The 23,479-nt window shown below is 35.1% G+C and overlaps 1 long non-coding RNA gene across 2 annotated transcripts; it reads right to left on the reverse strand.

Moving 5' to 3' along the window:
* Positions 1–18,943: 18,943 nt before the first annotated feature.
* Positions 18,944–20,532, reverse strand: LOC110902827. Of its 2 annotated transcripts, none has more exons than XR_004877206.1 (3): positions 20,402–20,532; positions 19,822–19,888; positions 18,944–19,019 (listed from the first exon to the last, which is right to left on the reverse strand). It is a non-coding gene; the product is annotated as an uncharacterized LOC110902827 (long non-coding RNA). The 2 variants fall into 2 exon arrangements; XR_002571442.2 differs by having other exon boundaries at positions 18,945–19,012.
* Between the last annotated feature and the right edge of the window lie 2,947 nt (positions 20,533–23,479).

Genomic DNA, 23,479 nt, shown 5'->3' on the forward strand with positions numbered 1-23,479 from the left:
TGGTTCAACACTTAACCATTCAAAAGTTGCCGAACAACCCCTAAAGTAAATTTTTTTTCTTTCTAAAATATGTAGGTAAGTCGTTTTAAAATATATTAGCGTGAAAACAAATATAAAACAGAGTAAAATGATCATTATAAAATTTTAGCATAAGAAATATATGCCTAGACACAAACTCAAAAATAATCCTATGAATTAGCAATTAGAAGAGTTATCTTATAACTCTTATAACTCAACCCATAGAGTTTAGAGAGAGAGGATCAAAATAGTCTTTTATTCTACTGAAAAAAATATTGTTTTAGAAAGTTAGAACTTAGAATAATAAATTTAACGGAATTTAATATACTTTTTTTTAAATAGAATAAAGGAAAAGTTAAGACGAAAGTAACACTGATTAAGTCAAATTTAATCAAATAAAAGATCACGACTTATCACATCAAACCATTTCTCACTAACTCTATTGAATTAAATTCAAATTTAATACATAGAAAAAAACTCATATACATGTTACGTTTTTTGTATAATCATTATTTGTTTGTTTTTCTCACGAGATCTTTACGAGTTAGCTTTTATTCGTTTAAATAAACCTTCTAAGAGGTCATGCGTTATGGATTGCTTCACTAAAAAACGTATAATTTTAAAATTCTCCCCTTATCCACAATTAATGTTTCCAAAACGTCTTTATGATTGTTGTAAAGAACTAAACAAGAAGGCTGGTTGGGATTATCGAAATTAGAGGTCTCTAATAAAGTGCTTCTTTTAAAATGGTTGTGGAGATATAAGACCGAACTGAAAGCGTTGTGGAGAAAAAAAAATTGATGCCATTCATGGGTCGATTCGTAGATGGGAAATGGTTTCGTTCAATAAGGTAAATGGGATTCAGGGATTGGGATGGATCGAATGGTGGTTGGTAAAGAGGGGAATGGTTCGCAAATTCGCTTTTGGATCGATACATGGATAGGCGATGAGCCTTTAAAACAAAAGTTTCCAAATGTATTCAGAATTGAGAAGGATAAAATGTGTAGTATAGCCGATCATTGTGTGAAGGATGGAGGAGTTAGTTATATTGCATGGCATTGGAGTAAGTTACCGTCATCAGAAGATGAAATAAAAGAAAGGGAGGATTGTGAGAGGCTTTTGGAAGGCTTTTCAGTCACTAATTCGATGAATGTGTGGAAGTGGAACTCGATGGAAGAAGATATATTCTCGGTAGCGTCGGCAAAAAATGAATATCGGATAAAATTGATGTTACTAGCAGGTATACTTTTAGGTGGTGTAAATGGGTTCCAAATAAATGCAACATTTTTATGTGGCGCGCATAAATGGACAGGTTACTAACAAACGTAGCGTTACAGAAGAGGAATATTATAGGAGAAGGATGCGCATGTAGTTTGTGTGAGGATGGAGACGAAACGACGGAACATTTATTTACGGCATGTGGTCTTGCGGCCGGGGTGTGGCAATGTATCTCTAGTTGGTGCGGAATTCCGATCATTTATGCTTTCTCACTAAAAGATTTGTTAGAGCTACATAACAATATTTCAGGATCTACTTTGAAGAAGACGGTTTTGCAAGGGGTTGTCATCATTACGTGTTGGAGGATTTGGAAGTGGAGAAATGAGGTTATTTTTCAAAAGAAAAGATGCAAGGTTATAGATGTTGTGTCCGATGTCAAAGCTTTGGGTTTTTTTGTGGTATAGGTATAGATTTAGAAAGGACACGGTTGGATGGATAAATGGTGTAAATTCGAATTGATGTAAGTGTTTGTTGTTGGGCTCTATTTCCGTCTTGGAGATAGTTGTCCGGGTGTTTTAATGAAAGTCTAATTTTCAATAAAAAAAGATTATGGTAAAGTACATTTCTTATTCAACATTTTGCGTTTAATTTTAAAGTTATTCTTTTATCCACAACTAATGTTTCTAAAACGTCTTGATGATTGTTGTAAAGTACATTCCTTACTCAACATTTTAAGTTTAATTTCAAAGTTCTCCTCTTATCTACAACTAATATTTCTAAAACGTCTTGATAATTGTTGTAAATTACATTCCTTTTTCAACATCTACTACTTCTAATAAAGCAAAATAATGTTTAGCCACTTGTCATTAGCTTAAGCCAATATTTGCCATGTGGCATTTGATTAATACCTCATTTTCTCAAATGACCGCCAAAACACAGCATCCCTCACGCCTTTTTTCTTTTCCTTCTTCTTTCTTTAACCTAATTAATGTTCACCGTTTCACACAATCAACTCTTCATCTTCACTCCAATCTTCTTCCAAGAATACCATCGGTTTCCATATAACAATGAATTATTTCACTGGATCTACATATATAGATGGTTCTACGTTCTTCATCGTCTTCATCTACTTCTTCTTTTTCTTGATTCGATTTTAGAATTTCGAATATCGATCTACAAATCTGTAAGTTGTTTTTGTTAAATTCCTTCTTTAATCATTATTCATGTGTTCCTTCGTTTAATTACTGTGTTAAAACTATGTTTCTGTTGATTTAACCCTAAATCCGATTTTCATTGAAAATCTGTTGATTTTGGGTTTTAATATTATGTTTTTGTTATAGAATATGATGTTTATGCAAAACCTTAAAACCGATTTTCATGTATAATATTGTTTATTTCTCATTTTTATTTATTCTATCAAGTATATACGAAACCATAGATCCGATTGTTATGGAATATCTTTGTTAGGTTTTATTTGAATTGATGTCTAATAAGTTTTATTTGGTTGTGATGCTTAATAAGGTTTTGATTGTGATTCAAAACCCTAAATCCGATTGGGATTGAAAAATATGTTGATTTTAGGGTTTTAGTTTTATGGTTTTGTTAAAGAATAAGTTGATTATGCAAATCCCTAAAACCGATTTTGATGCAGAACATTTTTTATTTCTAATGTTTATTTATTCTATCAAGTTTATACGAAACCCTAGATCCGATTGTTATGGAATATCTATCTTAAGTTTTATTTGAATTGATGTAAAGTAAGTTTTATTTGATTGTGATGCAAAATAAGTTTGTGATTGTGATGCAAAAGCCTAAATCTGATTGTGAGGGATTGTGGTGTAAAAGGCTAAATCTGTTTGTTTTTGTGAGGGATTGTGATGCAAAAGCCTAATTCTGATTGTGATGCAAAATAAGTTTTATTTGATTTGATTTTGTATTCTATGAACCTCATTCGTGTATATCATTGTTATGAATTATAGTTTTTTATTTGATATGATTCTATTTATGTGTTTTCAGTCTGATTTATTGGTTATGGTTATGTTATACAAACCCTGATTCTGATTTTCATGGAAAATCTGATGATTTTGTTTTTATTTCACATGTTTATGTAATCTATGAACCTCCGTTTACATACTGTGTTAAAACTGATGAATGATTTTTCGTGTTAATGTTGTTTTTTTTGCTTAACGATTTGATATTGTGATTGATCATCGGATTATGAGTGTTGTGTTTGTAATTTGTTGTTAGGCTAGATAAATTTGTGGAAATTTAGAAGTGTTTGGTTGTTTTTTATTTCATTATATTGTCGAATCTTTGCTCTACCTTCCTATTGTTTTGTTTGAAGATTGATTGAATATCATATGTGTTCTTGGAGTTTAATGGTTTGATCCTTGATGTTTGACAATTTAATTTCGGATCATGATAACGGTTCGGTACTATCCATCAGTTTGTTACAAAATTATTATTGTTAATTATTATTTCCTTATTTAGAGGATAGATAATATAACTTGATTTTAAATTCAAAAATTTGATTTGGATGATAATATGGAAGTAAACGATTTGGAGTTAATAACATTAATTGGATTTCCTTTTTAGGTGGGTTCAATGTACCTAGACATGTTAGTTGTTTAAAATTTAAAATGTTATATATAATTTTGATTAAATTCTTCCAACATATTATAGTAATTTTAAATTTAAATTATATTTGACTTATTTTTAAATAAAGTTACCTAAAATAGAAGTTGACTACATTCATTTTTTATAATTGTTAATTATCCCCTAACTTTTAGTAACCTCTAATCAACAATTATTGGTTTCTAAATAACTAATTAGATTCAAATTATTCAACAATTATATTAAAAACATTTATTGATTGTTATTATATATGCTTTAAATCATTAAAATAATAGATACGGAATTGACTTTTGAACTTTCAGTGTATTTTAGATGATTATGTCCCTCAAGATACTAGCATTTGTATGTTTTCAAATATCGTTTTAATTATTAGAAGTCAGTTTAAAGAATATATTAATATTCTTAAAAAACGTCAAAAAAATGTGTTTTTAGTATTTTTGGCTGATAATTTCCTTATTTAGATGATAGATAATAACTTGATTTAAAATTAAAAATTTTGATTTGGAGGATATTATGGAAGTAAACGATTTGGAGTTAATAACAATAATTGGATTTCCTTTTTAGGTGGGTTCAATGTATCTAAAAATGTTAGTGGTTTAAAATTTAAAATTTTATATATAATTTTGATTAAATTCCTCCAACATATTATAGTAATTTTAAATTTAATTATATCTGACTTATTTTTAAATAAAGTTACCTAAAATAGAAGTTGACTACATTCATTTTTATTATTGTTAATTATCCTAATTTTTAATAACCTCTAATCAACAATTATTGGTTTCTATATAACTAATTAGATTCAAATTATTCACCAATCATATTATAAACACTTATTGGTTGTTACCATATATGCTTTAAATCATTAAAATAATGGATGCGGAATTGACTTTTGAACTTTCAGTGTATTTTAGATGATTATGTCCCTCAAGATGCTAGCATTTGTATGTTTTCTAATATCGTTTTAATTATTAGAAGTCTGTTTTAAGAATATATTAATACTTTTAAAAAACGTCAAAAATGTGTTTTTAGTATTTTTGGCTCATAATTCCTTATTTAGAGGATAGATAATAACTTGATTTTAAATTTAAAAATTTGATTTGGAGGATAATATAGAAGTAAAAGATTTAGAGTTAATAACATTAACTGAATTTCCTTTTTAGTTTGGTTCAATGTACCTAGACATGTTAGTGATTAAATTCTTATTTGTGTGTTTTTAATTAGGGGAAATCTTGGTTTTTGAAATATGTTAATTCGTTTTTAGGAGTTTATGGATCAAAGTAGTTGGGTAAAAAGTCAATATGGATTCAGGCTTTCGATTCGGTTGACCCAAATCATTTTTAATTTAGTAGTATTTTTATTTGCTTGAATAAAATGATCTATGATGTTTTGGCATGTTTTCAGTATTTATATTATCTGTTTGACCCACTTATAGAGAAAACATAACATGAATCACAACCCAAACATAAAATCTATATAACCTTTGATACTATTATCTACAATTCTTGATTTTATGGCTTTTAAACGGGTAGCCATGAGGTATTATCATTTGTCATCTAAGTGAATCTTATTTGAGTAGTAACATGCCAACTTCATTAATTTTCCACTTCAAATACTTGGCAATTTCTATGGTTTTTTGAGGTTTGTTTGTTTTTAGTTCCAGGTTCTACTTTTATTTTTCCTTCTATAAATCTATAACATGCAGGGCTGTAACCGTAATGAATGAAACATTAAAGCACGCCGAATGCTTGCCGACTCGGACATGCTTTGCCATGACGCAATATTGTGAAGGAACCCTTGACGTCATCAGGTGATTGTGCAATTTTGGGTGTGTCGTCGTTCCTTCATAGAATTTTGGATATGTATTTTTTTAGTTTTCTATCTTTTGAGTTTTTACTTGCAAGTCCTTATTCTCATTCAAGATAATGTGAAACATTTTTGAGTTTTTCTTTGTCGTTCCTTTGTTAAGATAATCATAAACTTTATAGGTTTCATTATTTTTTTTATTTTAAGAATTGTCATTGTGTTGTCTTTCATCTTTTGCAACTTTTCATTTTCTTTAACACATCCAAACATGTCTTCCATGAAATCTTTGAACAGATTATCAGGACACTGGTATCAAAAGGCGCTGGATCTGAATCTTATGCAGGTTTTCTTTTGATGAGTTAGATATTTACATGATAAAAACCATGTATTTTATGGAAACAGACTGAATTAAAACCATATTGAAGCTTTGCAAATTTTTAGGCCCTTCAAAGTTGTTCATGTTCGTCAAAGCTCCTTTTTCTTTCAATATGCCTCTCCACTTTCTTCTCAAGCATGATTATAGATTCAATAAAAAGGTAATGTTTAATTATCGGAACATTTTTATTTGAGCATGTTGATGGCTTCAAAAGACCTATATTATTTTAAGTACTTTTAGAATGACCAGCTCTTTTTAAATTATTAAATCGTATCGAGTTTTCTTTACTAATGGTTCCTCTTATGAGCAACTTTACTAATAAGTGATAACATATATATTCTATATATTCATACAAATCTATAACCTAGAGCTTGATACTGGACGTTCATATTTATATGTTTGTTATCTTTTTTTTTTTTGCCACATTTACAACTCCATCTAGAGTTTCAAGTTATAGTTGCTTTTAGAGGTTGCAAGATTAGTGGGATTGGTAATTGGTCAAAACGGGTAGTAGGTTTGGATCATATGTGATGCTGTCCTTTTACAACTCTATTTAGATTTACAGGCTACACTTGCATGTAGAGGTGGCAGGTTGGGTCACATGCTAAAACAATTAAATTTTAGTTGCTTAGGTAAAGCTTTTTAAAGGCGTTTGGAGGAAAGGATACTAGAGTTGACCAATCAAGTCAAGGTAAGACTAACAAATTTTATCAAGCTTGGATCTTTGACTACAACAAATGATCAGTTCGAAATAAAAGCAACCTGATATTTTCTAAATGTCGTTACAATTGATCATTTTATCTTAAGGTTTCCTAATCGCTTAAATACACTAATTTGCAGTTTCTTCTATAAGTAATAAAAATTCTTCTTATTGTTGTGACCTTATAAACTCCATTTCCTTAGTCATGTCCTGAACAAAATGTAACTGAAATCTGTGGTATTGTTTTGCTTGGAGTGGTCTGAACCTTTGATCATATTTGCTTTATGCAGTAGCAACTGATCTATGAAGGACTGGAGAGGCGAAAGATCGATTTTTTCAGCATTATTCCTATCGGCACCAAAGCTGCCAAGGTATAGACCCACATTTAAAACATTCTCAAACTTACATTGCTTCATTTATTACAATTTAGGAGTGTTTTGTTTAAAAAAAGACCAAGTTCTTATCAAATGGATATAAAACACAACCCAAATGGGTTTGAGTGAAGAGTCAAAAAGTCATGACTCTTCAACTTTTAACATAAACAAACTGAGTCAGTTAAAATAGGGTTTGTATACTAATAGTTTTTCATCCATATTGATAAACCTTTTGTAAATAAATAATGCACTAAGTGTGATAATTAAAGACAATATTATCACATTAATAACATGCATTTAGGAGTTTTATGCATAGTTATGATGAATCACAACTCAAATGGGGTTGAGTACCAGGTGAAAACGTTAAACAAGTCCTCTTAACACAACTTTTATTAAATAACCGGTGAAACAAAGATTATTATTATTACAATAATAGTTGTAATTAACTACCTATTTGATCCGTTTGAGATAAGAGACAATCACATGGTTTAGTGACTCATCTTTTGCTTATTCTAGCATCTATCAATTTAGGAAAACCAAGATTGTAAAACATATTTCATTCCTGTTCTTTGTAGGTTATTGAGAAAGTTTTGCTAGCCCTCAATGGCACATTGAGCCAAACGCCTTCCGTGTGACAACCATGGATGTCTCGGACTTGACTATGAGAATTGAAAGGTCGTCTACTTATGACTAGGACAAGGCCGCCACAAGCAACTTTTGAAGGTTTGTAAAATGAAAATAATCACATTATCTTTTATCCGTTATATAAGGTTTATTGTCGTCGGGAAAGGTGACTTGATGAAGGTTATACGAAGCCACTGGGTACTGTTTCTCGAATGGTTGGTCTGCTATGGTTCATGATGTTGGTCTGGAGGATAAAGATGTTATTGTTTTCCATGTTGTTGATGCTCATATGCTAAAGTTCACTCATTTTAAGGCTGATTGTCTTTCCGATGTTAAAAACAAGTTTTTTTTTTGTAGAGATGTTATTTCCCGAGAATGGTAACTTGGTAATTTATACCTTACTACTTAGGATGAAGAACCAACTGACCTTTTTATTGACGATTGCATTTATTCTTTATTTAGTGGTTGCCGAAAGAGTTTATGAACAGGTATTTCAAAACTGACACTTTGGACGATAACTTTACAATTCGTTTTGGAGGTACATACATGTGGAATATCAAAGTGAATAGGCTCTGGGGATCGAACTACTTCATTCAAGATTTCTCACAAATCAACAAAGAACTTCATCTCATATCAGGTGATGTAATTGTTTTTGAGTTGGTTGCGAGACGTATTTTCAACATTCTGGTTTTCCGTCCTAATGGAATATAGTATGTTGTTCCCGAGGTTGCCAATAGTATTGGTGTTGAAGAAGAGGAAGACACATAACAAATGGATGTTAGTGAAGATTTGTTTTTAGACGTCGAAAATCAAGACATGGAAGATGACATTGTAGACGTTGAACATGATGTGCCAATCATTGTAGCGGATCCTGTGTTGGAACCAGACTTTGTTGACGTTCCACATATTCCGGCCGTTGTTCATCAAGCCAACCAATACGAACTAACATGGTGTCCATCTTTTCGTTTTGTAAGTTTTTCATACTCTAAATGCTTTATTTTAATATTATGTAATGCTTTGAAGTTTGTATTTTGTTTATTAGTTTTTTAATTTGTTTATTTTATCGGACTGTAATGCAGCGGTTCCCAAAGGCATTTGCAGCAAATGTAGATATGTCTGTCCTTGATGAGATGGTAGTTCAAACTGAAGACGGGTTTTCAATGACACTAGAGATCCGGCAAGAAACGGCACGTTGGAAAATGCTGCAGGCTGGGTTGGAAAATGGAGCTCAGTTTTTGCTGCGATATTATAGGGATCAAAACACGTTGCGAATTCTATTGACAGATAGCGTCAGAAGTAAACAACTAATATCGTTACCAAGCATGTCGTATGTGTGGTAACAGTTTTGGAACAATTATTATTATATATGTTTTGTTTACAAAAACTTAATGTGTAACGAACATTATGTCGATGTACTTTTGGTACGTGCTCAAGTGTCTCAAAATATTAGGTTTAACAATCAAAGTTTAACGGTTCTACGTTTAAATTATTTTATGTGTTTAGTTGGTGTTTAGCCACCCGCGAAAGTCGCGGGGTCTTAGGCTAGTTTCTCTTATATTTAAAGGTCTCATTAAGGCCTCATTGGAGGTCTTGAGAAGGGAAGGTTTGGAAAAAGTAATGGATTATTGGATTATAATTAAACTTTCGAATATATCCTATCTTTTCTTGTTATTTTCTTTTCTTTTTATACCCTTTATCTTTTTTTTGTTTAATGATGCATTTTATTAGATACTCAACTCTAAATAATGCGAATGAGTATGTTAAATAGTTAAATAATATGTGGAACAATGCGAATGAGTATGTTAAATTTGTTGAATGCTACTTGGATTGATATCATTTGTTTCTTAGAGAGTATTGTTTAGTCCACTACATATGCTCATCATACAAGTTTTTCATTTGTTTGGAAATGGCTTCATCCTTTTTTTTAAGTGTTGTGTTACCCTTTTCCATTTCATTTGGTAATCACTATCTTCAAACATTTTTGAATTCCTTATTGGTGCTCACGTTTTGTTTTAAGAAAAGAGAAAAAAACATTTTCAAAAAGTAGGTCTTACCGTACTAAAAATACACTTCATGTGATATTCGACCCGTTTTCTTTTTAACTGTTTATTTCTTTTCAACTATTTTTTTTTGTTTTAATCGGTTGATGTGCAAGTCAAGATTGTTTAGCTGGGTTGATCCAAAGTTTATTTGTCCAAAATTGCTGGTTAGGTCTGGTTAGTTCAATTCATCCGTCCGGTGTCTAAGTTTAAAATAAACATAAAAAAGTTTATAGTTTTTTTTTTTTATTTTTGAAACTTTTATATATCCGTTTAGACCATTTGATAAAGAAAGATACAAAATTCAAATGATGCATCATCAAGATTTTTATTTAATATTTGCAAATCTGAGATAAAATTGGTTTGTGAATTCAATCTGTTTTGACTTTAAAAGTCAAAACTGCACTTGTGTATTAATTTTTGAACTTAGAGAACACTGAGCACCATGGTTAGGGAACTGACCACTACCCGATTTGGCCTCGGGTAGGCGCTACCCTGACGGGTACAATGCCGCCGGCCCAGCCGGTAGTGGTCGACGGGTAGGTTTTGAGGGTGGTAGAACCCGATGGCAGAAGATGAATGTGAATGCTATAATGGTGTATTTCTTTAAAAAAGAGGGGGGGGGGGGGTAGTTTAGGGTAGTGGTGTCACCAAATTGGGTAGTTTAGGGAAGTGGATGGAGTGAGGGCCCCTTACATAGTGCTAAGGTCCTTCACTAATGTCAAACTGGGTAGAGTTTTATCAAAGGTCCCATCGACAATGTCCTCCTGATCTCCGCTTATTACCAAATAAATTATTTTCTCTAATCATTTCAACATGTTTGTTACAGGCTTATAATGTGAATTATGTTTAGAAGAAGACATTTAAATTTGCACTGTTTACGAGCATAAAGTTAGACGTTATCGGCTCGGTGAGATTTTTTAACACGTTATTTTTTATTATATTACAATATATAAATCTGTTTTAAGAAGCGGGTTGAATAGTGACTCAAAATGGGTTTGGATTAATATGGTCACTGTTTGGTGCATGGCAAAAATGAGTCGGGTTCACATGTAAACTTTTAACCCTTTTTTTTATTTGATCTAAATGCACTTTTGCTTTAGATCTTTGTTTTTTGTGTAGATTTAAAGCAGTCTCTATACAACCATACGATTTAGATTATCAGTATAGCAATGATGTTTTTTAAATCTTTTAATTCACTATTTTATAAAAGGTTATGTGGTCTCTTTTCATCAGGTTGTTTCAACTGCAGATTTTATGTCACTTCATATGTCGCTTATCTATGCTACTTCAAAGGTGTTTAATGATGTAACCTTTGCAAAGATGAAGAAAGGAGTCCAGATCATCAATGTGGCATGGCGTGTAGTAATCGATGAAGATGCCTTAGTGAGGGACCATGATACTGGAATTATTGCACAACGATCGTTAGATGTGTGCATGAGCTTTACAAGGTGAACTTTCTTCAAATTATGCTAACACGACTATAGTCAGTCCCCCTTTAGGTAACTTCTATCTGAGAAGTTGGGAATCTGTGTTATGGAGTGTGGTCATGTCGGGTTCTGGAGATACTTGGTAATGGGTTTTCAGGCTGTCGGCTCAACCCTATTTTTGCTGTTGGAGTTACAGACCTTCTAAACCTTCATAACTTTCACGAGGTTCCTTTAAAAGGAAGAAGTCTATTCAGACTATTTTGAATACAGTTTTCTGGTGGCATCTCAGGAATAGTGTTCTGTTTGATCAAGCTCAACTGTTGACCAGACAAAGTGGTTGAAGAGACTAAAGTTATGGGATACTTATGGGTCAATAACAAATCAAAGGAGTAGGCGATTAATTGGCAGAATTGGTGATAGTTTGATGAACTTATGTAATTGTTTGTTGTTCTGTTTATTCGACAACGGCAAACCTACAGATAGAATAACTAATATGGTTTATGACGAGATTTTCAACGAATTGTGATCGTTGCATATTCATGTATTTCAATTTGTTGTTGTACTCTAATATATTCCTTTGTGTTTTATTGTGTATAAAATCATACTATTTATATCAATGATGATAATGAAGATATTTTCTTTTACCAACCCGCAAAGTTTGCGGGTTCTTAAACTAGTATTTTATGAAATAAAACACATATTTACAAAGCCCTCAATCCTTCAATAAGACAATTAAAATGAGTTCAATCTTTTTTTTTTTTTTTTTTTACTTTCTAAAACAAAAGGCATCAACGACAACATTTTATTGTCAAAACGAAAACATTTTTTTGAACAACAAAATTCAACTCGATTTTGAAATACAGAAAGACCGTCAAAATAAGCTTTTATTTATACATATTAAACTCTTTTAGTTGTATCAATTTAGATTGGGTGGATGTTGTAAAACAATTTAGAATCAGGAGTGACTTACCTAGGTTTATTAGGGGAGGGGGTGGTTACTAGTGATAAAATTTCATCACTCACAATATCCAATCATGTTCCGTCATGTCAGCAACCATTTTTCCATCACTCACAACCTTTTTTAGTGGGGGTGGTTATCACTCACCACCACACCCAACAATTTCCCCCCAACCAACAACTACCCTCACAAAATAATATCATCACGGCGTTGAAAAAATAACGAAATCGGAAACCGTGATTGTATCACGCGTTATACTTGGAGGTGGGGGTGGGAATTTGTGATGTTCCACGCGTTATACTTTGTTTTCGTGATACAATCACGCACCGCCCCGGGCGGCCTTAGAATTCGAAACGAGTAAATACGACCATTATATATATTTGATATCGAGATCAAATATAAAATTTTGAGTTACAATAATACTTTTTTTTGAACGGTCGGCCGACAAAATTTTATTCATTGTAGCAAGACGCTACCCACCAAATTTACAAGATGTTCAAAACCAAATACAATAATCGGTTACATTAATACTAACTACCAAGGTTAAACCGACACCAATCCTCCCAAGATAAAGTCACCATTCTTGATCTATTCTTGACCCAAAGGTACGCCATTGCTTTAATCCCATCCAGCATCTTCGTAGAGTTTGGAACTATTTGTCTGAAAACGGCCTCATTCCTATTCTTCCATAAGCTCCAAAACGTTACCAACACGACTGCATGTAGGGCTTTCCTCATTTTCCTTGAACCCGAGCTTGTTTCATGCAAAGTGAGAAGGTCGTTTATACCAAAAGCAAAAATTGGAGGAATCCTACACCACCCTGCTAAGTTCTGCCAAATCATTTGTGCAAACTGACACGACACAAAGATATGTTCACTCGTTTCAATACAGTCTCCGCATAATACACACATTTGATCTAATACCGGCACGTTCCGAACTGATAGCGCATGAATGGTTGGAAGCCGCTCCATCTCTGCCCGCCAAGCCACTAAACCAACTTTTTTCGGAACCCAATTGTTCCACTCAAATATTCTCTCAGGCCGTATACGGTTAACTAAACTAAGAATTTTCTTTAAGCTAGCAACATTAAAGATACCATTCGGTTCATACTTCCAAGTCCATCCATCAGTTCCATTTGTCAAAACCAAACCACCAATCAAGTTTCTAAGTTGCTGTAACTGGATCGCTTATACACCATCATATATGGGCCGAACCCAGGCCCAACTATATTCAATTTCAAACTGCCCAGCTTTCATTCGATCGGCTACCATACAATTTTTATCTTTTTCAACTTTAAATAATTCTGGGAACTTAATATAAAAGGGGATTGAATCTGCCCAACAATCCAGCCAAAATGAAACATTTTTACCACTTTCTAAAACTGCTGACATCGCTTGTTTCTAAGCAAAAACTACCTTTGGTTCGACTAATCACTGGACCATTAGTGATTAATCGTTAAGTCAACCGTTAATTACGACGGTTTGACTTTTAAGCTAAAACTAAGCAAAAACTTAACTAAGAAAGATTAAGCATACTTACTGAAGTCCTATGCACGACCAGAGAGGCTTAGAGAAGGCTCTTGAGCTCCAGAGATGATCAGAAATGCAGAAATGAGGTGTGATCAAAATGGTTGCACTCATTGGCCTTATATAGTGATCTTTGATGCATAAGATCATGACAACTAGGTCTACTAGTGTACCCAGATCATTTACAAGTGCCCCTAAGGCCTAGGAACAGTTTAGGGGTCGCCCATGCTGAGCAATAATGGTTTTAAGTCGGTTAAAAGGCTGAACAATGCTGCTGTGCGATTTTTTTTGTATCTGGGCGTCTCACGCAGCCCGCATAAGACCTTAACAAGGCTTATGCGGCCCGCCTGAATCTTCCTGACAGAATTCAAATCTTTCTACTACCGACGCGGCCCGCATAAGCCCTTGATAACTCTTACGCGGCCCGCCTGAGACCTGTTGTAAGATTTTCAAATCTTTTCAATTATTACAGCTTGGCTCTTAGCTTTTCGAAGGGGTAACTTTGCATTATGAGCCCCTTTTAATTACGTATAAGGGCCTCGAGACTTTTACCCACGTTGTTAAGTCCTCGGTTACTTTGTTACTACTTCGAAAAGTCATAACTTTCAATGTTGACGCTTTCAACCCCTCATGTACGAATCCGATCATAACTTTCTCATTTGAATACAAAACTTTATGAAATTTATATCGTGCATTCTAGTGGGCATAATTTACCATTACAAAGCCTCGGGTTTGCTAAAGGGTCACTCAGAGGTATAACTTAAACATGTTGACACATTTAACCCCTGTAGTTTGTAATCTCTCACTTTCTTCCATATTTAGTTCCGTATGATCCATGATTCATTCGTTTGAAGGTACGAGCATCATGTAGGGTTACTGCAAAGTATATTTATCCCTTGTTGACATTTTGAACCCTTGAATTCACATACTTTCCATGTTTGTCAACTTTAGTCCCTCTAGAGTATTCTTTCGCACGTTCAAGCTTATGACACGTGTCAATACATTATAGGACGTGAATTTTCGAGGTGTTACATCCTCACCCCCTTAAAAGAAATCTCAACCTCGAGATTTGTTAAAATGCTTGGTTGTAAGATTTTCAAATCTTTTCAATTATTACAGCTTGGCTCTTAGCTTTTCGAAGGGGTAACTTTGCATTATGAGCCCTTTTTAATTACGTATAAGGGCCTCGAGACTTTTACCCACGTTGTTAAGTCCTCGGTTACTTTGTTACTACTTCGAAAAGTCATAACTTTCAATGTTGACGCTTTCAACCCCTCATGTACGAATCCGATCATAACTTTCTCATTTGAATACAAAACTTTATGAAATTTATATCGTGCATTCTAGTGGGCATAATTTACCATTACAAAGCCTCGGGTTTGCTAAAGGGTCACTCAGAGGTATAACTTAAACATGTTGACACATTTAACCCCTGTAGTTTGTAATCTCTCACTTTCTTCCATATTTAGTTCCGTATGATCCATGATTCATTCGTTTGAAGGTACGAGCATCATGTAGGGTTACTGCAAAGTATATTTATCCCTTGTTGACATTTTGAACCCTTGAATTCACATACTTTCCATGTTTGTCAACTTTAGTCCCTCTAGAGTATTCTTTCGCACGTTCAAGCTTATGACACGTGTCAATACATTATAGGACGTGAATTTTCGAGGTGTTACATCCTCACCCCCTTAAAAGAAATCTCAACCTCGAGATTTGTTAAAATGCTTGAAGTACTTTTTGTCGCATAATGAACTTAACTTCTATAACATATCTGGAGTGTTCCCAAACTCCCAAGGTGACCCCTATATTAGATAAATGTATCCTTTTTGGAGCTTCTTAACCTGTCGATTCTCAATCGATACAGGATTCTTATCACATCAGCATATCATTGTGTGATAGTGTTTCCTGACTTATTGGCGAAATACATCCTTCAGTCACTAGTATGCAATGCATAGCGAGCTTTCTCAAGCCCCTTAAATAGGTTTTAGCTTAGAAGCTACTTGATCTTGATACATTCGATTTCCTTCGAATGATTCTATACATTCGGAGCTTAACTAGCCTGATAATTTAACAAATTCGGCACACTCTTCCTGGGTGATATCTTTTGTTGAACCTTATTCCTTAACAAGAATTTAGGAGGTTTGCTATTTTCATTAATCCTTGATTTTATGCCGAATACTGGCATCTTACAGATGATTAGGGATTTGTATCATCTTATTTGTTGTTTCCAATGCAACTTTCAGATCCTGAATATTGGACTTACCCATCTATTGCCCTAACAATAGATGTTTAACATTCCATCTATACAAGGTCTCCAAAGGAGCAGCCTTGATGCTTATATATCAACCATTAAGAAAAGCTTATCTTAAGGTGAGATGGTTATCCCAACCACTGCTTAAATAATTTTAAGGAATAGCTAATCCTTGTCGTTAGTCGAACAAATCGACGATCTTGGGCAGCTGATCGCAAATTCTCAATCGTTGCCTAATTAGGGTTGAGGTAACCGTGCATAAGCAAAATGAACCGTCTTACTTAACTAATTATACCGAACTCTCAGAATATTTAGTTAGGCTATATGAATCCTCTATTTCAAAACTTACTTAATCGGGGTTTTCGACTCTTCCAATAATGGTACTAGCTGTCTTGGGGATTTCATAATAATGCAGCCTTAAATGGGATATAAATCTTAACTCTACTCGCCTCTCAGGAGGTAAACGGGGTAGTCTTAGGAGAAGATAATCAAGATACAAGGAGATGACAGAGATTTTCCAAATCTCAGGCTCCAGTTCATCCATCCTTGCTTGTGTCGAATGAGTGACACATTTATGAGTCCACCGATTTAATCAAAGACACTTACTTGGAAAATTCCATTCTAGATATCTTCTTTGAATACCATTAGTTGACTTTAGTACCATATGATTATTTGAATATCCTTGCGGTTCCATGCATTAAACCTCCATACTGATCAGGCATGGAAGCAATCTATGGAGCATATTAAGATACACCAATCCTTATATGGCGCTTTTGTCATACCATTTGGTATTCGAAATCAATGGAGATCAAAGGGATATCAATTTCATATGATGATGTACTTTATCTGGAGAGAGGGTACATTAGGACTTTATGATTGAAGATTCCTGACAGGAATAGAAGAAATAGTTCCTGTGAATTTTCTACCTGTAAGTTTTACCTTACACTTAATATATAGGGTTTTTTATGAAACGTTTTAAAAGCTTGATATACTTATAGTTTATGAAGGATTTATTGGTATCCGAACCAAAATAAAAACTCTTAGCATTTAAATCTCTGATAAAGTGTCAATGGATGTACCTGAGGCCATTATTTATGAACTAGCTCAGGTATTTTAGGCACTTTCATTCTTAGGCTTTCCTTCCTTAGCCGCTTTTCCTTTGACAGATTTAGGCTTTCCTTTCTTATAGTTTATGAAGGATTTATTGGTTCGAACCTGCACTTCCCATAATGGCGCTTCTTGCAGGTCTTGCATACTGGTTTCTGGTTGGACTTTTGTTTGTTCTTCTTCATAGAGCTCTGGGAGTTATTTTCCTCCCTTTTCCTTTTTAGCTCATCTTTTGCATTTGAGGCATGAACAAGATCCTCCTTATGAGTAAGGAAGTGTGGTCCTAGATAAAATTTGGAGCGAGTAGCATGGGGCTCCTCGAACTTTTTCACAGCCTTCCCAACAGCTGCGTCTATCATAGTTTGAAGAACATCTTCGGAAATTCTAAGGCTCACAATCGTAGCATCATTGGCATGTGTCGCATCATTCATAACACTATCAACGGCTGTCTTATCTGAGTTTGCCATACTCGATATTGGTTCCTAACACCAATAAAACAATTTCTTAGTTGTAATCCAACAACTGCTATTCTTCATCCTGATGGCCTTAACATATACTAACCGTGGTATCTATAGACCCTACAAGCCAATATAGTACTAACATTCTTAAAGAATGTTATTTAATATATATTCATTATGTTTAGCCTAGGTCACGAAAGACCATCAATGGCATTTAAGGTTTGGACCTAGTCCATCATCTTTTTGACAGGGGATCAAAATGTCACATCTGTCTTCATTATATTGATGAATTTTGGATAGCTTGAAAGCTTGTCATAAGGGTATCAGAAAAGAGTGATTCCTAATAGATACTAAAAATCAATCTAAGATTTGTTGGAGCGTTCTCTAAAGTATCATCGGCCAATTTCTATCTCGCGTTGAATGACCGGAGTCCTAGTCAGGCGGAGACAACATTTCTCAACATTTATTGTTCGTTATAGAATCATATGTGCCAACACCAAATAAATTTCTGCATAAACTGTTTGATGAGGAAAAGTACCTGCTATATAGTTATCATTTTGCACTATCTCCTGGGTGTTCCTCTGGAAGTCTCATGCATTTGTTCCTTTGGCCTCTCCAGGATTCCTTATAAGTTTTGGGCAGTTGGTTTTGATGTGCCCTTCCTCGTTACAATTGTAACATGTCGCGTTCTTCAATTCCTTGCAATCTAAAGTTTTGTGACCCTTGGTCTTGCAAATTCCACACAATTTAGCACTTGGGTCAATCGTACATTTTCCAGAATGTCGTTTTCTGTAGTTACTGCATTTGGGCTTATTATTGAACTGACTCGAGCTTTTCCTAAACTCGAAATCTTTCCCGTGCTCAGAGCTTCCCTTCTTCTTCTTGTTAGATTGATGGGAGTTTTCCTCGTCTTCTTTCCTTTTTCCATCGCCGGAAGTTTTAACAGACTTATTCATGATAGCATCTAAAGTGAGGGATAAGGATAAGTCCACTGCAGACCTATATGTGGTAGGCCTGGATGCTTTAACGTTTCCCTTTATCTCAGGTGCTAGGCCTCCAATAAAACGCGCTATGCGTTTAGGTTCAGGGGTGACTAAATAAGGAACTAGGCGGGACATAGTGTTGAAACTTGTCACATATGCCTGACAATCCAAATTCTTCATAACCAGAGTCAAGAAGTCTGATTCTATCCTCTCTACCTCATGCTGAGGGCAATAGTTTTCCTTGACTAATTGTAAGACCTAGTTTATATTACTAGATTTAACAACATAGAACCTTGCATTTATCGCCAAAATAACGACTTAACAAAAACTTTCAATATTTTAAACCAAAACTAAACACGACATACATGTATAGTTCTTACGAAAATATAATCAAGATATTAACTACACTTGTTTACATAGTTTTTAAAACAAAAGATTATATGCGGAAGCGTTTGCTAGAGTGTTCGGTTCGGATAGTTATGCTTGATCATCATCCTTTTTCTTGAATACCTGAAAACTAATATTTTAAACAAGCATTAGTGTTATTAATCTTGGAAATTCGCGTACTCGAATCAGGTCCGAAAACTTATTCGAGAAAATGAAATAAAAATTTCATCAAGCTGGGCTCCACCGTAACTTACGGTGACACCGTAAGTTACGGTGGCTTCTGGACATTTTGGGGCCTGCCGTAAATCAGTAGAGCCCCACCGTAAAATTTTTCTGGCCACCGTAAATTACGGTACCACCGTAATTTACGGTGAACGCTGTATTAAACCTCCTTGTTTCATTTGCAGTTTTGCTGATTAATTTCCATGCATCAAACAGCCTACTTTCACATAAATTGTTAAGCGACAAAGTAATTTTCCATACCCATATTCTACTTGTGCTAATACTCGACTATTCTCATGAGGGTATGTCTACGGAATAGCTTACAAGCTTGATTTCCGAGGCTTCATGTTTAGTTACCTATGCTACTTGTCATGCATTAAATTTCTAAACTTTAACTCCTATATTAAGGGTAAAGTTTCTCATCTTGCTTACTGTGTTCGCTACACAGTTTACGCATCCTATAAAATCATGCATTATGTAATAGTATCTAGCTTCGTGCTTACTACAAGACTTGTTTGACCCGTTTGGGTGCTGAATTACACTCCATTCAGGACATACAAGGTTTCATGCTTATTACTTGTTTTGACCCGTTCGCTTGTTTAAGACGCAAAGTCACTTTCGTGACATATTGGTCTATCATGTTTACCATGCTTTATATTGCGACATAAAAACAATAAGAAATTTAATGTAACGAAGCAGTATCTTCGTACCTTTAGAGCACGCCCTTTCCCCGTGGATTCCCTTCGGTTTGTCCGCTTGACGATCCGGACTCTTTGCCTAGAAATTTCAGTTTACAACATGTTTAGAACTCTTTTTATGACCACAATCACAACATTATGGACCATTATCAAATCTGCGTTTTTATCAACATTTTACATTTTAATCCTCACTTAGGCATTTCAACAAACACCTAACGGGTCAGATTTTCCTACAATCATTACCAAGTTCATATCTTGAAATTTTCCTCGAATTTCACTTTAATTAAACAACTTAGCACATATCTTATCATTAACATTTCAGAAATCACTTCCAAATTTCAGATTGTGCTAGAACAAGAATTTTAAATTCTGCATTTATCAAGTTTCTTAGAGTTCACTACTCACCTACAATGGTGATTATGTAACCCTACAAGTATTATACAAGATTATGTCAAGAAATCATCTAGGGCTTGATCCTAAACCTCATAACCCTTCTAATTTCAGCCATGCATCATCAATCAAGTTGAATCTCTTGTTTTTCACACTTAATCTAGAATTCAAAAAGTAGCAAAAACACCAAATTTCTACATACCTGTTGATCACTATGATTAGGTGATCGTTAATTCGTGTTTAGAACTTGATTTGAAGCAGATTTGCAGCCTCAATTTGTGAATTTTGTGAAGATTCTAGGGTTTGAGGGATGGGGGTCGCCCCTTTCTTGCTCCTAATCGACCAGACACACCAATTTTGGTGTGTTTGGTTGGTTTTGTTACAATTAGTAACCAGCTTTTTCAATTTAACAAGTTTAGTCCCCCAACTTTGTTTTGTTCTAAAGTTTATGTGTTTTAACCATATCATGGACTATTTCAAGACTTGAACTTAACTAGGTTATGTTCCTAGTTGGTAAATTCTTGTTTATTATTTCTTTAAATTTTCCAATATAAGGATTTATATTTTCGGGGTGTTACAAGTCCACCCCCCTTAAAAGGGTTTCGTCCCTGAAACCGAATTACGTACCAAATTATGTAGGGTGGAGTCGTCGCATCTCTTCTTCGGACTCCCATGTAGTGTCTGACCCTTTTCTATGCTCCCATTTGACTTTAACTTGATTTATTACCTTGTTCCTCAAACTTTTCTCTTTACGATCTAAAATCGCAATTGGTTTTACTGCATAGTTGAGGCTGTTATCCACCTCGATATCATCGTAGTGGATATGAGCAGTTTCGTCGGCCAAACATTTTCGGAGATGTGACACGTGGAATGTGCTATGAATTCCACTCAACTCTTCGGGTAATTCAAGTCGATAAGCTACTTTACCAACCCGTTCAGTGATTCTAAATGGCCCAATAAATCTTGGGCTTAGTTTTCCCCTTTTTCTGAATCTTATAATACCCTTCCATGGGGAAACTTTTAGCATAACCATATCGCCAACCTGAAATTCAATTGGCCTATTTCTTTTATCTGCATATGCCTTTTGCCGGTCTTGAGCCGCTTTTAAGTGTGCCCGAACTATGTCGATTTTCGCATTTGTAGTTCGGATTATATCGGCAGGTGCTAGCCCCCGCGGACCCACTTCTCCCCAACATACCGGAGTCCGACATTTTCTGCCATATAATAGCTCATACGGGGCCATTTTAATACTCGTGTGATAGCTATTGTTATATGCAAATTCGACCAAAGGTAAATGGACGTCCCAACTACCTCCAAAGTCAATAATGCAAGCTCGCAACATATCTCCCAACGTTTGTATTGTTCTTTCGCTCTGCCCATCCGTTTGTGGATGGTAAGCAGTGCTAAGGAACAATTTGGTTCCCATTTGTTCTTGGAATTCACGCCAGAATTTCGAAGTAAACCGAGTATCCCTGTCTGACAAAATGGATATCGGTACTCCATGCCTTGCTATGATTTCATTGGTGTAAACTTCCGACATTTTCTCAGACGTATAAGTCTCACGAACCGGGATGAAGTGAGCACTTTTAGTTAACCTATCCACGACTACCCATATAGCATCAAAACCACGGCTTGTTTTAGGTAGTTTGGTCAATAGGTCCATCGTAATTTGCTCCCATTTCCAAACCGGGATTTCTAACGGTTGAAGTTTACCATATGGCTTTTGGTGTTCCGCCTTAACTTGTAGGCAAGTCAAACACTTTTCCACGTATTTCACGGTGTCCCGCTTCATTCCGGGCCACCAATAGTTTTGCTTCAAGTCATTATACATCTTGGTCGTTCCTGGATGAATGGAATAACGGGATTTATGAGCCTCGTCAAGTAGAAGCTTCTTAACTTCACATGTGTTAGGGACCCAGATTCTATTAAAACGAGTCTTTAGGCCGTGACTGCCTATCTCTAGGTCTTTAACTTGGCCGATAATTCTTTCCTTTTTCCAGTTTTCCATCTTTACAGCTTCATCCTGTGCTTCTCGAATTCGTTCTAGTAAGCTTGAAGTCACAACAAGTTGCATTGATCGTACCCGTATCGGGGTATAATCTGCTTACTACATTGGCCTTCCCGGGGTGGTAATGTATTTCACAATCAAAATCTTTGACTGTTTCCAACCACCGCCTTTGTCTCATGTTTAATTCCTTCTGGTCGAAGAAATATTTCAAGCTTTTATGGTCGGTGAAAATTGTAAATTTTACCCCGTACAAATAATGCCTCCATATCTTTAAGGCAAACACCACCGCCGCCAATTCCAAGTCGTGAACCGGGTATTTCTTTTCATGAACCTTCAATTGTCTCGAGGCGTAGGCGATGACCTTACCTCGTTGCATCAAAACACACCCGAGCCCTAAATAGGAAGCATCCGAGTAAACTTCCATGTCGTCAGTCCCTTCCGGTAATGTCAATACCGGAGCGTGGGTCAACCTTTCTTTGAGCGTTTGGAAAGCTTCCTCTTGCTTAACGCCCCATACAAACTTTTCCTCCTTGCGAGTCAATTTGGTCAATGGCAAGGCAATTTTGGAGAAATCCTGTATGAATTTCCGATAATACCCCGCAAGCCCTAAAAAGCTTCGGATTTCTGAGGGGTTTCTTGGAGGGTTCCATTTTGACACCGCTTCCACTTTGGACGGATCCACTAGTACTCCATCGGTACTAATGATATGTCCAAGAAATTGCACTTCTCTTAGCCAGAAAGCGCACTTAGAAAATTTTGCATATAGCCTTTCTCGTCTGAGGGTGTCTAATACTTCCCGCAAATGACACACATGCTCGGCTTCATTCTTCGAATATACCAAAATGTCATCGATAAATACGATTACCGACTTATCTAGCATGGATTTGCAAACCCGGTTCATGAGGTCCATGAAAGCCGCGGGTGCATTTGTCAATCCAAAGGGCATTACAAGGAACTCATAATGCCCGTACCGTGTACGAAAAGCCGTCTTCGGAACGTCTTCCTCCTTGACCCTCAATTGGTGATAACCAGATCGGAGATCAATTTTGGAGAACCAACTTGCTCCTTATAATTGGTCAAATAAATCATCAATTCTTGGAAGTGGGTATCTATTCTTCACCGTGAGTTTGTTTAACTCTCGGTAATCGATACACATGCGCATACTGCCATCCTTCTTTTTCACGAATAAGACTGGTGCGCCCCACGGAGACACACTCGGTCGGATAAACCCCTTGTCAAGAAATTCCTGAATTTGAGACATCAATTCTTGTA

Source organism: Helianthus annuus, chromosome 13 (assembly GCF_002127325.2).
Source record: "Helianthus annuus cultivar XRQ/B chromosome 13, HanXRQr2.0-SUNRISE, whole genome shotgun sequence".
Taxonomy (NCBI): domain Eukaryota; kingdom Viridiplantae; phylum Streptophyta; class Magnoliopsida; order Asterales; family Asteraceae; genus Helianthus; species Helianthus annuus.